This window comes from Alexandromys fortis, unplaced genomic scaffold (genome assembly GCF_014885135.2).
Source record: "Alexandromys fortis isolate MF-2015 unplaced genomic scaffold, M_Fortis_MF-2015_v1.1 scaffold_96, whole genome shotgun sequence".
Classification (NCBI taxonomy): Eukaryota; Metazoa; Chordata; class Mammalia; order Rodentia; family Cricetidae; genus Alexandromys; species Alexandromys fortis.
In genome coordinates this window covers 397,813-416,541 of record NW_026068053.1, presented here as the reverse complement: position 1 = coordinate 416,541, position 18,729 = coordinate 397,813, and the positions used below count along the sequence as shown (strand labels likewise).

At 37.0% G+C, this 18,729-nt stretch overlaps 1 protein-coding gene across 1 annotated transcript in view; it reads right to left on the bottom strand.

The window, feature by feature from the left end:
* Positions 1-18,729, bottom strand: part of Cntnap5 (contactin associated protein family member 5) — a 554,624-nt gene that overhangs the window by 188,647 nt on the left and 347,248 nt on the right. The window lies entirely within an intron of this gene.

Below are 18,729 nucleotides of genomic sequence, written 5' to 3'. Positions count from 1 at the left end.
CAATATTACAACTGAGTTAGTCAGATGAGCTTAAAATCATTTAAAATCATACTTTATTTACAAATGTAGTAATGCAAAATTTACAGTTTGAATAATGCATAATAGACCAATTTGACAGTTTTAAGTAAAATAAAGTGGAAATTACAACACAAATTCTTTTTCTTAGAAAAATAGTTTAGAAAAGTTACTTTAAATGGGTTAGTGCCACATGTGTTTTGAGCGACTGGGTTTTATCTGTGTGCTATTGCACCAACACTCAGTGGAATTAAAAGGAAAACTGAACTTTCACAGCCAGTGCCTCAAAGGGATAGCATATTTGGATATTTTTTGAATGCTAAGATGATCTAGATGGTCTGTTTCACAACACAGAGAAATGAATACATATATACATCATGAAAAAGAACAAAAACATAATGAAGTCAAAACTAGAAAAATTATCTGTATAGTCTCTTTCATGACCCGTGTGTCATTTCTCCTGCATTTGTTCATCCACGTCACCTTAATCACTAGACATTACTCTCTCTGTCTTCTTCTAAAGTTTGAATCTGTTTTTAAACAAACAACACACATACAAACACACACACACACACACCTCCATATATGTGGATAGAATGTCTTCCCTTTGAAACTACCCAAGACAAAATAATACAGTAAGGGCCAAGATTAGCCAATGCTGTGTTCTTTTTGGTAGATATCAAAGAGGGTGGAAATTAAGGTGAAACAGAATGTAAGCACATACAAGAGGAATCCGACACACTGATTTGTTTCAACAATACCAGAAGCAAAATGACCTCATGCTCTAAGAGAAGTCATACACTTTCAGATTCACAGACTTAAGGGAAAAAATGCCTGTGAAGACCATACCCTGGAGACCTTCAGGGAACTGTGATTCATTAAGGAGGAAAAACAAAAACCCAACCTCAGGGTCCTAATTTCATTATGATCTTTCTGTAGTCTTTAATGATTGTGAATACCACAGTAGCCTATAACTGCTATTCAGAAATTGATAGTACATCCCAAGCAAGAACAGGCAGAGATATGTAGGCCTTAAGCAGCGTCAGCTGAATGATCCAAACATGGCTTCCATTGGCTGTCCTCCTGTTGCTTAGTAAATCTCAGATAATTCAAATTTAAAACAACAATAAAAATTACAGGCTCCTTAACTAATTTTTGAGATGCAATATTCCTCTCTTGAGGTTGTGGATATATATATAGTCCAATGGGCACAGATCACTATGCTTGCCTAGTATGTACGAATCCCTGTGTTGGATTCCCAGCACCACACACATAAACTAGGTATAGTGTTGCAGGTCTGGAATCCCAGAACTAGGGATACATAGTCAAGAGAATCAAAAGTTCAATGTTGTCTTTAGCTATACAACAAGTCATGTGCTCACCTGGGCTACAAAAGATACTGCCTCAAAGCAAAACAAACAATCCTTCTAAAGCAGTAGCTAATTTCAGTTTGCATGTGCTAATATATGGGACTTTTACAACAGCAATTTTTTGTTGTACAGGGACATCTTTATTTGCCTACAGTCACTCTCTATATATACAAAGTACCCACTAATTTGTTCTCTGAATTGTCCCCACGACTGACTACTCCTGGAAGTCTTCACAGCAAGCAGACAGAGAGAAGACAATCAGAAGACCAATTCTAAAATCCATGAGAAAAATTGGGAACTATTTATGAGAAACATAGTCATTTTAATGGGCTGCTTCACTAAGAAGAGCTGGAAATATCCACCTTCAGCCACTACATGTGTCTTATATTCTACAACCCCGTTGGTGCTGTCTTCCTGCTTAGAATTCCCATGTGGATGATTGTGAACTGGTACTCTTCTCTCCCTAAATAACAAAGAAACATCTTTCTCATTTCAAGTAAATGTCAGATAAATTGCCTTCCTCCTAAATCCCTGGCTACAATTCACTCTCAAGGACCCTGAACAGCTGACAGGTTATTTATTTTAACTATATACAAAGAAAGGAAAAGGAAGGAAACAAAAAATATTAAATATATCCATATTTAAATATGTGTGTATGAAGGTTCAATTTTTTTTATTGGATGACCCATCTTTATTTCTTCACTATTGTAAAAGTAATGGAGAGAGAAAATAAGGAACCTGAGAACCACAAACAACTGTGGTTTGCCTTAACTCACGACTCAATCATATAGTCAAGGAAATCATCTATACTTTAACTGCAAATTTTGGCCTTTGAGACATTTCTATTGACCGAAAACTGCTCCGTCAGTGAATGGATAAAATGTTGTTAATTATTTATATTTAAAATATTAAGTTGTTCAACAAACATTTATCAAAGCTTTTAATCTATTTTGGACACTATCTTAAGCACTGCATCATCAGGGATAAATAATAGAACAAAAGCAAAGCAAATAAACAAATTGTGCCTCGGACTTTACACTGTTAACAGCAAAAATTTATTAAAATTATAGGTGGGGAGAAATCATAGGCAGTCAAGTGTTGGTCTTGTTAGCTAAAGACCTGATCCCTAACCATATAACCTACATTACAAGAAAAAAAGAAAGAAAAAGAAAAAAATTAAAAAGAAAAGGAAAGTCCAGATACTGTGGTGCTCTCTTGTGAACCTAGTGTTGAGAAGGTGGAGACAGACGGATGTCCAGGCTCCGTAGCCAACTAGCCTATACTTCGCAGAGCTCCAGTCCAGTGAGGGAGAAAGCATGGTGGCAGGAACCTAGAGAAAACACTCAATGTTGTTCTCTGACCTCCACATGCATGCATGTGCACACATGCACACAACAGAAAGAGTCATGAGAGCCAAGTGTGTGTGTGCACATGTGTGTGGGTGTGCACATGCGTGCATGTGTGTGAGTGAGAGAGAGAAATACAGGGAAGAAGTAAGAACAAGACAGGAAAAAATGATAAAGAAAGAGGAGGATCAAGAAAAAAGAATGGAAGGAGGAAAGGAAGATGAGAGAGGAAAGAGGAATATTAGCCCATAGGTACTTCCTCATGAACTGTTAAAGAACAGTATTGGATCTGCATTCCAACCATTGTATAAGAACAAATCCAAAATTTTTATTAATAAGTAAGACCCACCAGGTTGCTTTTACAGTTTCCCCAATGAATGTGACTATGTAACTTACAGAGAAATGGCTTAAGAAGACAAGAAAACATAATATTTGTGTACTTGTGTGTGTATTCATGTGTGTGCAGGTACATATTACAGATGAGTGTCCAGAGTCTTCCTCAAATGCACTGCACCTTATTTTTTGAGATAGGATCATTCCTTTAACCTGGAATATAACAAGTTACCTAGACCAGGAGGCTCCAGGGATCCTCTTGTTTCTATTTCCCTTAAACTAGGGCTGTATGTAATGATGGGCATACCCAGATTTACACCAACACATCTGGCTTTTTATTTGTCTTTTTTATTAAAGTAAGTATTGAGGATTAAACTCAGGTTCTCATAATTGAAAAACAAACACTTGAGCCATGGTAGCACCTCCTCATCCTGAAAACAATCCATTGAATAGAATAATTAGGTATGGGACTATTTTGTGAAGGCTTAGGTCAATTATGGTTTTCCTGATACAATAAATCCACATGAAGCCAAGGACCAGCCTCTGTGCACAACTGGGGTTTAATGAACAGAATTCAAACTGGAGATTCTCTTGAGTTTTGAATTGTTAAAGTTTAAAAGACTGCAAACACACAGACTCTCAGTGATATCTGCACAAAAGCCAGGACAGTTTAGCTGTACTTACTTATAGGAGTAGTGCAGGCAGCTCATGAACAATACAAGCAAGTAGCTAGAGAGCTCTGGAGTTCAGAGGCCTGCTGTGCTGAGCTGTGGCTGCCACAATTATTACTGCTTTAATTCATTTTATTTTGTTTTGTCTCACATTCTTCAGAGAATTATTTTCCTCCTTTTCTTATTGTTAATTTTAATTAAGATGTAATTACATCATGTTCTTGCTTCCCTTTCCTTTCTCAATCCCCTTCAATGCCCCACTCTTCCAAGTACTTCCTTTTACATTGCTAGTCTCATTATCTTTTTATTAAACATATATTCATGAATATATAAATACAATCTGCTGATTACATTCATTTTTGCTTGTTTGCATATGATTTCTGGGCTGACCACTTGGTACTGGAAAGCCAATTAGGGGACTAATCTCTAGGAAAGACTAACTCTCCCTCTCTCTGCAGTCATTAGTTGCCTGAAGCTTCTTGTCTAGCAGTGGGGCCCCAACAGAATTCCCCTTTCCATATTGGCATGAATTTGGTTTTTTCATTATTTATGTCTTGTTTAAGCAGCCCCTTCGTTGATGTATCATGGATGTAGCTTTCCTGTCTTTTTTTGGAGAAGCAGTTTCATAGCATCTTCCTGACCTTCTGGCTCTCACAGCTTTCCATTCCTTTCTTCATGATATTCCCTGAGCATTTGTTGTTTTGATATGGTACATGGGCACAGGTTTATATTCTGGCAAGCTCAATAAGTCAAAACGAAGAGTAAGGTCAATCTTATCTTCAACCCAGACCTGTTTTGTGCCGTGCAACCTTTATATCTACACCTTTCAGCCCTTCCAAATAGGGTGTTTGTAAGTTTCTTCAATTTATATGGCCTGGTTTCCTAAAAATGATGGTCTCATCTCATCTCTAAAGCTTTTTTCTTAAGACAGGGTCTTTTATATTCCTGGGTGGTCTCAAGCTCACTATGTCACCTAGGATGACCTGGAACTCCTGATCATTTTGTCTCAGTGTGATACCCAGTATATTCAGTGCTAGGGAGAGAACCAGGGCTTCAGGCATGCTAGATAAGCAGTCCACGAAGTGAGCTCCACCTCCAGCTCTTCCTCTGTGTCTAACACCTTTCATTCATGTGTTCATTTAGCATCTCTTCTGAAAATGTTGGAAAAACTATTTTCATGGCTAATCACTTACAACCTCATTAAGCACGCACTCTTTCCTACAACTTCAAAAAAAAAATCTCTAACCAAGTCAACTTAAAAGGAAGAGGGTTCTTTTGGATCACTGTTCCAAAGCCTATCATGACCAAGAAGACATGGTGACAGGAGCAGAAGGCTGGATGTTCACATTTCATTTGCACTCAATCCATACTAGGAAAAAAAGGAGGTCTTGAGCTACAAACACTACTTCTGTGACTTACTTTCTCCTATGAGACTTCATCTTATAAACTTCCCCCAATCCCCCTCAATGCGCAAGTAAGAGCTCAAACACATGAAGCTGTGTGGGACACTTCATATCCAAACAACAAAACCACAAGTCAACCCCCCATGTGTGTGTATATATGTGTGCCAGACATATACATATATGTATATATATATATACATGTAAAGCAAATATGAATAATTAAGTATGATGAATTATTCATGGAATAATATAAAAAGTATATACAATCATTATGTTTACAGTTTCTCATATCTATGTTGTGCAAGGTCATGCTGTGATTCATTAGTCACAGAAATTTTAAAAAGCTTTGCCTACATTGAATTTCTCTTAATTTCTAGAGGAAGAAGAGAATGTCTTCAGCTGTGAGTAACATAAATCTGAGTGAGGTAAGTATTCAAATAAAACTCAGACCAAGAGTCTGACTTTTGCCAAATAATCCTAAAGAGTCTCATGGAAACAGTGACTCTTGTCTGGATGTTCCATGTTGAGGACTTCCATCAATACTGTCTTAGAGAGGGAAGTATTTGGGCAGGTGAGGACCCCACAGAAGAGAGATCTGATGTATTACAGTATCTTTAGAGAAACAGGACTCCACATGTACATTGTCTGTTATTGATTGCAGCTAGAGGGTGTGGGAATAGAAAATAAGAAAGAAAGTTGAGGTCACTGAAATTCTAAGGCCAAATAATTACTTCTATAATGAGAACACAATGCAACTTGGTGTGGGAAGTCCTTCTATAAATGTGTTGCTTTTATTGTTTAATGAGTAAAGCTGCTTTGGCTTGTGGCAGGGCAGAATGGAGCTAGGCAGGAAAACTAAACTGAATGCTGGGAGAAATAAGGCAGAGTCAGACATCTGGGAACTTTATTGGTAAACTACGAGCATTGTGGTAAAATACTAAATAATAGGAATGGGTTAATTTAAGATGTAAGTGTTAGTTCACAAGAAGCCTGAGCTAATAGGGTAACCAGTGTTGCAATTAATGTAGTTTCTCTGTGATTATTTTGGGTCTGGGATGCTGGGAACGAACAAGCAGTCTCTGCCTACAGCAAGTCAGCTAAACAATGGTATAGGAGAAGAGATAGACACACAGTAGGGCTGGAGAAATGGCTCAGTCAGCAAAGTATTTTGGTGAACATGTGTGAGGACCAGCCCATCTAAAGCCAGGGCAGGCAGTATGTTGGTATCTTAGCACCAGACAGCCACAGCCAGGCCATGGTGCCTACCTGTCAGCTAAACTAACTGGATCAGTTAACTCTGGTAACAGACTTTGTCACACACACACACACACACACACACACACACACACATACACACACAAACACACACAAAGTTAGCTGTGGAGGAGAATGACTGAGGAAGACAGTCAACATCAGCATCTGTGCCCACATGCATTTATACATTCCTATATATGTATACACACACACACACACACACATACACAAACACATTGTATGCATCCTTTCTTTATATACAGCCTATTATTTCTGAGGGGGAAAAAACAACAACTAACATTTAGTTAGAGAGAAAGCAACCTCATCCATATCAGAAGATAATGATAGACATTTATCAATGTCCATCCTGGTCTTCGTGCTTGTTGGCCAGGATGATTAAATCAGAGAATACACTTAATGGTGTGATTAAGAGCTACTCAGCCACAGTAGGAATTAACATTTCCATAATGTTGTTCATTGTTCTCTTTCCTGCTTATTCAGCTGAAGTGAACCCAAAGGGGAGGAGGAGAAATAGAAGAGATTAATGACACTGCTGCTCCAAACAAATGATAGACATCCCTTTGATGAGGTCGCTTAAAGCCAGAATAGCCAAGGCTCTGGAGCACAGCACAGGGTCGAAAGGGGCAGGCGAGGAATAATCCTAAATTATTCTATTAGCCTTAACATTTTATGAGAAAAATTACTAATTTTTTGAGAATTTTCCTTTTTCTGAAGAATGGTGATAAAGAACTCAAAATATTAAATGATGTGTTCAAAGTCACATGGCAAATACATCAGCGACAGGGATTCAGGTCTTGACCAATAAGCTTTTCAAAAGTGTGGTCCTATCCTAAGCTCTACCCACATTTACATAGACTAATAAACTTTTCAATGAACCAGAAGCATTGAAACGTGTGAAATTCACAGATAAAATTTGTTCGTTGGGGACATTTTGATAAATTTATGGGAACTGATAATAATTTGGAGAAATTTAGCATGGGAGTAAAATCTTTCATTTACCACACAAGTTATTTATTCCTTGTTTAATCTTTGTGGGTAATCATGTGGTGGTGGTGGTGGTGGTGGTGGTGGTGGTGTGTGTGTGTGTTAGTGAGGGTGTATATACCTGCCATATCATTACACACGTATGGAGGCTAGAAGTCAACATTCAGTATTCATCCTTGCCTTAAATCTTGTTTGAGACAGGTTGCTTCTCTAGAAATTCTCCCATTGCTGCCTCTCTTCTTGCTCTACAAGCAGTTGGCTTAAGCACATGTGCAACACATTGTGGCTTCACAAGAGTTCTAGGGATCCCACCTCAGAATTTTACTTATGTGGAAAACTCTTTAACCATTGATCAATCCTGCATCCCTCCAAGATTTACCACAAAATTTCTGATATGAACCTTTTGAAGTTCAATCTTAGAAATACAAAACATAGTAGGGTTACCGATCTGTATCCAAGTGTGATGCGAGAAGGGGTAAACCATCACTGAGTGAGCCAGAGTCAGCTGTGAGATATGGTGATGACAACGCATGTTAACCTGTGCTGAGTGATAAAAGAAAATATAACAAGTGACAAAAGAGCTGGTCAAGCAAAACAGCTGTTCCATGGGTACCACTGGAGAGAGTGTGGATTGCTTTAAATAAAGGAGCAAAAGCCCAGGAGTGTCTTTATGCTAAGCTCTTGCCCATTCTGAACTCTTAAAATGCTCCAGCCAGTTTCCAGCCATGTTGGACATTGCTTTATTTAAAATTCAAAACACTTTAAAGGTAAATACCTTAATCCACATTTTGTACATGAGTAATAAAGATGCAGAAATAGGTAAGAAACAGCAACTTTAGGAAGATCATATCAAAGCAATAACCAAGTTTAGATCACCATGGCCACCTTTTTAGGCTTTCTCATTTGCTATAATAAACAGAAATGCAAAATGTCAGACTCTACCAATTCTCCAGCCAATGAATGTTGTTCTCACAAGATGGAAAACACTTTAAATCATTCAGTTATCTACAGTACTAATAAAATGAGCACATGCATCTGTGCATACGTGTGTGTGTGTTGGGGGTTGTGGATATATGTACCCACATGTAGAAGTCAAAGAACAACTTATAAGAGTCTGTTCTGTCCTTTTACTATGTGGGTCTCAGAGATCTCACTCAGGTCAACAGGCTTAGCAGCAAGCCCCTCTTTCCACTGAGTTCTCTCACCAGTTCTCAAAGACCATTTGATGAGAAACTGGTTCCTGGAACCTGAGAATATCAAACCATGGAGCACCTAAAGTCCCTCATAGACAATGACAAGGAGTTTTTATAGAACTCACATTGTTGTCCTCTGAAGTTCAAATCATGCCTAGATCATTTATAATATGCAATTTAAATGTAAATGTAAAGTAAACAATCATACAATAGTTTATGGAAAGGACACATTTTAAAGCTCAAACATATTTACTACAAATACATTCAAACATACATCCCTTTTCATTTGGATGTAGGGTGTGCAGATAGGGACTGATGGTGGATAACTCACCACCATAGAAATGATTCACCTTTCTATATACAGTCCTTCTGGATTTCCCCTAAAGACAGTAATAAAATTCACAGACCCATGAGACTCTACAGCAGAGGTTTTTCAACCTGACACTCACATACCATAACAATTATAAAAGTAACAAAATTAGTTAGGAAGTAGTAATAAAATATTTTTATGGTGGCAGGTCAGCACAATGTGTAGAATTGTATTAAAGGGTCACAGCATTATGAAGGCTGAGGCCCTCTGCACTAAGGACATTTCCCTGTCATAGACTGTGGTTTTACATTATTTTACTTCAAAACAGCTCAAGCAGCAGGCTCCAAACAGACTGCAGTCTTAGCAGCTCTCACATCCGCCCTTCCCATTGGCTACACTCTGTCCTAACCTCTCCTCAGGTCTTTACAGTAGCTGACTGCTGAATATTTGGGGTCTGAAGTTAAATCACATGTCTTTCTTGTTTACTAGACCAAAAAAGTACTGCAAATCATTTTCTTATGATCTTAAACATGCTTGTTATCCTATGAAACTATTTGGCTTTTTATTTTACTTTTAATCATGCAGATATGGTGTGTTTGTGTATGAGATTCCAGGTGCCAGCTGAGACAGAATAGTGGAAGATACAGGAGGCTACCTGACTTGGATGCTGGGAAGCTAACATGGTTCTGCTGCAATGGTAGTGCATGCTCCTTAGCACTGAGCCACCTTTCAGCATCATGCATAATGCTTTTTCTTATTTTATTTATGAATTATTTTATTTGTAAAATATTATAGAATGTTTGTTGGATTTCTCTCACTCTTCACGTGAATTATGATAAAACTGTCTATGCCTATACATAACTATTACCCCGTACATAGGATGGTGCCTAATGTGTATGTGAAATTAAAATAAGAACTTGCATAAAGATCATGTAGCTTTATGGGGAAACAGCTCTATGGTTAAAATCACTTGTTTTTCTTTCAAAAGCCCTGGGTTTGATTCTCAGCATCCATACGGTAGCTTATAGCCAACTCCAGTTCCATGCAATTAGCTGCTCTCTTCTGACTTCTGTGAGCACTGAACACACACAAGATGGAACATATGAATAAAATATATATATATATATATATATATATATACATTCATACATACATACACTCATACATATAGGCAAAACACTCATAAATACTCATAAACATAAAATGAAATAAAAATTTTCAAAAAAGAATAGTCAAATACTAAGAATTTCCAGAATTTCCCACAGATGATGAACATTATAAAAAGCAAAACAAGTCAAATAAAACAACACCAAAAACATTTCCTGTACTATTTTTTTTCACTCTATGTTATTCTCACAAAATCTCTATGTAAAATATTTTGGAGGAGAAAAGTTTTATTTTGACTCAGGGTGTCTGAGTTCACAGTCTGTTGTTTCTGGAACAGAAGGGATAAGAGGATCACTATAGAAGGCTGAGTTAGAGAACCATGGCTTACTTTACAGTATCTGGAAATTGGTACCCGCAGAACACATTCAGAGACAGGATGCACTCTTCAAAGCACACATCCTATCAGATAATTTCTATGCCCTACTTTCTACCACATCATAATAGACTCACCACACCAATGAATTCATCCATATATGAAGCCAGATGGCCCTCATAACAATGACCTCTCAAGAATTAGACCCAACAGCTGAGGACCAAGTCTTTAACATTTTAAACTTTGATTGTATGGTTTCTAACCAAAAACCGTAACACAAAGTACATATGATTAAAATATTTCCAGCTTGTACGTGAATGAATGTGTGTGCCTGTGTGTGTGCGCATGTGCTTGCATGTGTGTGTGCACACATGTATGTGCATGTGCATTCGTGTGTAGGCCAGAAGCTAACATAGGTATATTCTTCAATTGTCTTCTTATTTTTTTAATTTATTTATTTTTTATTGAAAAAAAATTTCTGCCTCCTCCCAGCCTCCCATTTCCCTCCCCCTCCTCCCACTCCTCTCCCCTTCCCCCCACTCCTCTCCTCTTCCCTCTCCAGTCCGAAGAGCAGTCAGGGTTCCCTGTGGAAAGTCCAAGGTCCTCCCCCCTCCATCCAGGCCTAGGACGATGAGTATCCAAACTGGCTAGGCTCCCACAAAGCCAGAACATGAAGTAGGATCAAAACCCAGTGCCATTGTCCTTGGCTTCTCAGTAGCCCTCATTGTGGGGCTGATTTATTGGGAGCTCACCAAGGCCAGCTGGATTAGGACTGAAAAAGCATGGGATAAAACCGGACTCTCTGAACTTGGTGGACAATAAGGGCTGTCTTCTTATTTTTTAAAGAGTTATTATGTATAGTGTTTTGCCTGTTTGTATGCCTACAGGCCAGAAGAGAGCCCTAGATCTCATTACAGATGGTTGTGAGACAACACATGGTTGCTGGAAATTCAACAATGGACCTTTGAAAGAGCAGCCAGCTCTTTTAACCTCTGAGTCATCCCTTCAGACCCTCTCTATCTTATTTTCTGAGTCAGCTTCTCACTGAGCCTGAGTTTTCTGGACTGTAAACCACAGGGGTCTTCCTACCCTACTCCTCTCACCACTGGTGTCACACACATGTACCATTCATAGTACTGTTTTGTACGTGGGTCTTAGAGATGGAATTCACGTTCTCGTCTTTGTGGCAGCTAGTACTTAACCAAAAGATTCATTTTTCTAGCTCTACTATCTCTCTTATCTTCACAGAGATCCAGTCACATACTGTATAATGCCATTTTGATAAACAATGGACCACCAGACAACATGGTTCCAAAAACTTAGGTTATCAAGTGGCTTCATAAGAATCTTTGTCTCTTTTAGGGTCCTCATTGTTGTTTAAGTTCTCTGGAGTTGTTTTTTGTGGGCTAGTTTTCTTTGCTTTATGTTTAAAAACCACTTATGAGGAGTACATGTGATAATTGCCTTTCTGTTTTTGTGTACTCTATTATGGTTACACAATAACAAAATCTCATAATGTTCCTAAAATATCTACTATGTTCATGCAAATGGTAATAATCCTATTATCGAGATTTCAAAATATGGTACAGGAATAAAATAAAAATTGACCATTAGCTTTAATTCAAATCAGAATGGCATAAATCTGAAGTACAATTTGGACAATATGTGGAAGTCAATGAGATAAAAATGCTACTATTGAGAGGAGAGTACAATTCTTGGGAAACATATCAAATATATCAATTCTATTATAAATATACCTGACCATTTCTTTCCATTTTCTAACAAAGGAATCCAATTTGGACTCCCATATCATTAGCATTCAAAACAAGGCACACATATCATATCTCACTTAGCCATTCCAACAATGCTATGAACATTTATCCTCTCATTTTGTAGATAAAGAAATGGAAGTGAGCAAAGGAGTAGTCAAATCTTCAACTTCACATAAGGAAGACTTGACTTCAGATTGTATGACTCCAAACTTCAGCAATACTTTCTTTAAATTATGTCAAACCACTCCAATTATAGAAGGGAATGACAAGATATCATAGTCCCTCAGAGCAATTGTTCTTGAACCAATTCACAATCATTACTTTGGAAATGCTGCAGATGTTTATTGAGTATGAAGCATCAGCTTTCTTAGGGATTCTCTCAAGTACACATTGTCTCCTCAGTTATGCTCATATGTCTACTCATCTGTATTGAAAATCTGACAATGAAAGAAAAGACACCTGCACAGATAAGTATTCTAATAATCATCCTTGCTGTTAAATAGTCCAGTTTGCCTAAACTTGTGTAAAGCTGTTCTATAAAATTCACAATGATGTTGAACAAAATAATTCAAATGAAGGGATGATTGGCTATAAAAACATGCTAGAGTCTTCATTTATGTTGTCTAAATAATAAATAACGAATTTTTATTGTTTGTACACAAACTCCCTCCCTCTGACTTCCTCGGGGACCACATAGCATCTCCTAACTTCTTGTCCTCTTTACTAAAATAAGCAATCCACCGAATCTCTGTATGCTGCAAACAGGAAACTACCTTTGATCTTTCTTATATACATGTATATGCAAAATACATATGAAAATTTCAAAATCCTCTAAAATAAGACATCAAAAATATGAATTATTTTCTCAAGATAGCTGGAAAATGCTTGTTATATAACAAGAACCAACTGAGTCCTTTCTCTAAAATTCCAAACTTAGTGCCTGTCAAAAGGGAGCCTATGGCCTCTTGGCTTAAAATGTTCTGTAAAGCTTGAAAAAAAAAAAAAAACACAAGTCACTGAGCAGGAAATTGTTTAAAATTTTGCAGAGGTTAGAAGAGCAGAGTTCAAATTCATACAATTGCTTATTACTCTAATCCTGTTTGCAGCAGAATTCAGTTAACACAGTTTCAAATCCTTTCTCAGATGGCTTCACACACGCATTAGCCACACTCATTTGAGAAGAACAATGAGGGCACTTCCTTATGTCCATTCTTTTCCTCTGTCAGGCTACCCATCATTAGTCCATCTATTCACATAAGAGCTAGGCTGTATTCACAACACTGCTTCGATCCTCCACCACAGTACTGGGTCTGGCTCTCACAGGTATTCTTTATCATTCTGTATAGATATTTCATCTCTTTCTTGTACCTAAATCCTTTACAAACCACCTTATCCAGCCCTACATCTTCAAGAACCATGTGATGGACATGTCCAGCAATGTCTCACAACAACATATGTGCTCCTGTCCACCTTAGTTTTTCTCCTGTTTCCTTCCCTCCTTAGGTTTCTAGGCTAACAAGCTGAGAGCCATAATCAAGCACAGGAAATTCCCTAATTAACAAGGCATGAAAGACAGCCATGTTCTTACAAGAAAGCTTTGTTCAAGTGAACCCACACTTCCTGAATCTTCAGACATACCCCAACAGTTGTGCATGCACGCACCTCCACTCCACCCTGAAATGAAGCACTATTCATCTAACGCTTCCATTAGGGCTTTTTCTGGCCACAAAATATTCAACAATATCTTATTGCCAAATTAACTTTTAAAGAGAAACACCATTTGTAGCATGAAATATAGATGCTCTGAGCCCTTGACCTCTGAGGGTTTTCAGATGTGTTTATTTTTCCTAGATGTATGCTAACTCTTCAATCAAAACTGCCAAGTTCATCCTTTTAACATTTTGAGAAAAACATCTTGTTTTACTTTGTATGTCTCGATGCCTACAGAATTCTCTCCTCTGGATGTGCTTGACCTCTGCATTTCCCCAGTCTGACACCTACAATTTCTAGTCTCTTTTCTTTGAAAGTCCCTCTAACCCTCCCCCATTTTTGGCTAAGAATTCATCTGTGAAACTTTAGATTGAAAGTGTTTCTTATCAATTGGGAAATATAGGCATTATTGAGTTCATGCTATCTTATACTGGCTTGTTTCTGTAGTGACACACAAGCACTATCTACTTCTAGCTCCATCCATTTGCATGCAAACTTCAAGATGTAATTGGGTTTTTTTTTTGTTTGTTTGTTTGTTTTTTACCACTGAGTCGTACTCTGTGAATTCTGAACAGAAGAATCTCAAATTGCCAAAAGACACTTAAGGAAATGTTCAACATTCTTAGCCAACAGGGAAATCCAAATCAAAACATCTCTGAGATACCATCTTACACCAGTCAGAATGGCTAAGATCAAAAACACCAATGATAGCTTATGATGGAGGGGATGTGGAGCAAGGGGAATACTCATCCCTATCAACTAGGCCAAGGCAGTTTCTTTATTCATTAACCAATGAAAGCCACACATGAGCAGAAGAACCTCCTACACCACATGGTGACTCAACATGAATAACTAATCATTTCCTGACAGAGTCACATTAGGGACTATACTTCAACCTATAAATTTTGGGTAACACAAATATTTAGATCATAGCAATAATAAAACATTTTAAAATGCTAACAGCACTTTCTAGGAGAATTGTGAGCATAGCAGGACAAAGATGTTAAGTACCACAAGTTTAACCATGCTCCCTTCTTCTGTCTACACAACACTTATTCGTATTTATTGCACACAAGCCCACCATTTAACAAAAGGAAATTTGATTCTCACATAGAAACCAATAAAATTATGATATGGATCCTGGCCAGAAGGTTAATTGCTTTTTGCTTTATTATTTAATAATCTTCTAACTCTAGATAGTTATGCCCACATACAGATGGACTTAGGATCATACAATGCTGTACGGAACAGCTTCTCCTTGCACCTGAAGGAAAAGTGACTTTCTTTTACCCAGCAGGCATCAGATACCAGTGGCTCCTCATCAGGTGACAGGTATTTGGAGCCCTTTTTAGAACCTTTGGACTCCTCTGATCTTGTGGAGGTCACTGTGCAGGTCACTACAACTGCTACAGCCCCATAATGGCAAGATGTCAGCATTTCACAACACTTTTCTTTGTGCAATATCATTTACATTCTCTCAGCCCCCCTCGATGTGACGTTCCCTAAATCTTAGGCATGAGGACTGATATAAATGTTTCATCTATAGTTGAATACTCATGACAACTTATTCTCAGAACTTTGAACAGTGAGAAATCTCTGCCTTAAACACTGTCCTTTACAATAAGAGGTTTCTCTGATCAAGGTTAAGAGCTGCACAAGGCTTTCATTCCAAGAGCTAGTTTGTTTGTTTATGTATTTATAACAAAATATACTAAAATTAAAGGCTGAACATGTTGACAGTAAACGAATAAAATTTCACTCAGGCATTTAACAAAGTTACTTAAACAAATGGAAGACTAAGTATAAATATTTAGTAGAAATTTAGCTTATTTTACTTGATTAAAATTACTTATCTCTAAGAGCATGTGTGCAGATGTGCACATGTTCATACATACAAACACATGTACACACACTTAAATCATTTTACTTATGGGTATTTGTCTACATGTACTTTTTATTGATTCTTCTTTTCACATCTCTCTATTTCTGATTTTCTGTCTCTATCTCCTTCCCTCTTGCCTTTTGTATTTTTTCTCTATATCCTTCTTCTGTCTCTTTCTTTCAGTGAGTCAGTGATCCTTTCCATAAATTGTCTGTCCCTCTTTTACTGTATACACATCTGTGACATGCTATCAGGAAAATCTGTTCAATTCTTTTAAAACACATACAATCACAAAAATGACACAATTGTTTGCAAGTTGAAACTCTAGCAGGTTGCATAGAGAGTTAACAGGCATTTTCTGATTATTGCAAATAATGAAATAAAAAGAAAAAAACAAAGCAAGAAGACTTGATGTGAATGCCTACATAAATCAAATTTTCTTTCCAATTGGTTTTAAGAGGTGAACAAATTTATCAAAGATAACATGAAGGAGATAAAGTGATTTGGCTTTCATAATACTAATAGAAAACAAAAACTTTATTCATTTGTTTCTTACTTGAATTAATGGGTACAAGTCTAATGCTCATTATAGGCTCGAGCAAATCACAGGCAGCAATTGGATGGAGCCACGGATCGCACCCATCAGGATGTGTTGGGCACAGCACAGCAGCAGCATAAGAGGAATGGGCACAGAGAAGCTCTACTAATGAATAAAATATGAAGACTATGCAATTACACCGACCAGAGAGAAGTGGTCAGAGGATCATCAGCATAATGATAGCAATAAAAACAGGATTTCACGCCCGTGTCTCCTATTTCCCATGCCTAAATCTGAATAATATTTATTAACCACTCTCCTGTTTATGATTATGTGCAAAGCACACAACAAAACATAAAAATAAAAATAAAGCAAGGCTGTGGATTTCCTGCCCTCAAGGATTTTCTGTTCCATGCTTGCAAATAGAGGTCATTTAATTCTTCTGGCAGATATTTCACAGCCAGAAAACACATCAAAGCTGTAATTTAGATGCCTTAGTTGTGGTACACCAATTAAAGATGACCTTACGTGCTGAGAAATTAGAGTGAATGACCACATGATGTGATTTGTTTTTCATGTTGGTATAAAGCAGTTCTCTAAACATAACACTGAAAACCTTAACTAATTTTTACTGGGAACACACAATGCACTTATGATTGTGTTTCCATGGCATAAAAGGTAGAGAGCAAGAAATGAGTTATGAGCTGATGAGATGGCTCACTGGATAAAGGCACCTGCCGTCAAGCCCTATAAACTGAGTTCAGCCCCTGGAACCCTTGTGGTGGAAAAAGAGAATAAACTCTAACTAGTTGTCCTCTGACCTCCAAACATGTGTTATGTCATAATAAAGCCTTAAAGTGGAGTTATGAGATGCTAACAGCAATCTACATAATGGTAGAGATGCTTAGTAACCATTGTATACCCTAAGCATAGATTACTATTGCTTCAGTAACTGAATGAATTGTGTGTGGATATGCATACATGACATCTACACATTCACTGCAGCACAACCAAGTCTCACTTTGCAGTTCTGCTGGCCCCTGGAAGATAAGAATGGGTCAACGAGCAAGTTAAAATGTAATATGCCGCAGAAACAGGATAATGTGTAGAAAATATATGATCATCTTAAAGGACAAGATTTTTCTGTAAATTCAAAAATTACATATGAAATGGATGTATATCAATACATGCCAATCAGAGATAATGAAGCTGTTTCTAATATATTCAAGAGCAACAGTTTAAAGCTTTTTACGATAAAGAATAAGTCTGGAAATGTATGACCAACAAAAAGTGTTGAAATCCTTATCATATCAGTTAGCAGAAGCAATGATTAAAAAATCAGTAAGGTTTCTACAGACTAAACAAGCTATTTGTAAAAGAAAAGGAAATCAACTCCAGATGTAATAATCTGTTTTTTTTCCAAAAAAATGAAATAATTAGAAATAAAATTAGTCAAAAAGAGAAAAATTTTGCACTTGGAAAGATTTAAAATACTAACAAATAAAAGTAAAATAAAATATATCTTATGTTCATAAATTAGAATGTTTTATATTACTAATATAAGTATACCACTCAATTTACTCTGTAGGTATAACACAGTCACTAATGAAATTCTAATATCATTTGCAACAGAGATATAAACGTAGTTCTATAATTTATACAAAACTAGAAAATTTCTTAAAAGCCAAAACAAACATAAACAATAGAAGCATGATAGCAATTGATTACAAAATATACTACAAGCAGCAAATAAAAGTGGCAAGATTCAGCATATAGGATGACATAGATCACAAGGACAGGATACAAAGCTGAGAAATATGTACCCACTCAATAAAATGATCACTAACTAGACTGCTAAGCATAAAAGTTGGAAATATAGTTTTTGTAATAAAGTATGTTAAGAAAACTGGATATAGATAAGTATGTTATCTGACACCATTTACAAAAGACAATCCAAAACAAATATTTACATAGAAGATTGGCAATACTAAAACTACTAGAAGAAAAGATTTGGCAAAAAATCTCGATGTTGTCCTGGGAATGAAAATTTAGGATGTGAACACTCTCCAAAACACACATACAACATAATCAAAACCTGACAGGCAGTACTATACCAAATTAAAAAGCTCCTGCGAGGAGCACAAAAAAATCACAAAATATGAGTACATTAACAGATTGCCATGGCTTATATTTCAAAACATATGCACAACCCAAATAACTCAATGGCTCACAGCAAGGAAGCCATTTAAATAAGAGGGAATGACCTAAACAAAACTTTCCTAAGATATGTAGACTTGGCAGTATGGTAAACAGTCTCAGAAGTCAGCAAAATTTAAACCAAATTTCTAATGGGATATCATCTCTGAGCTCTTAAGAGGAATGTTACTGAAATATCTGTAGAAAACAACCCTTGAATGTCATTGTTAGCATAGGAAGTTGGTATTTAA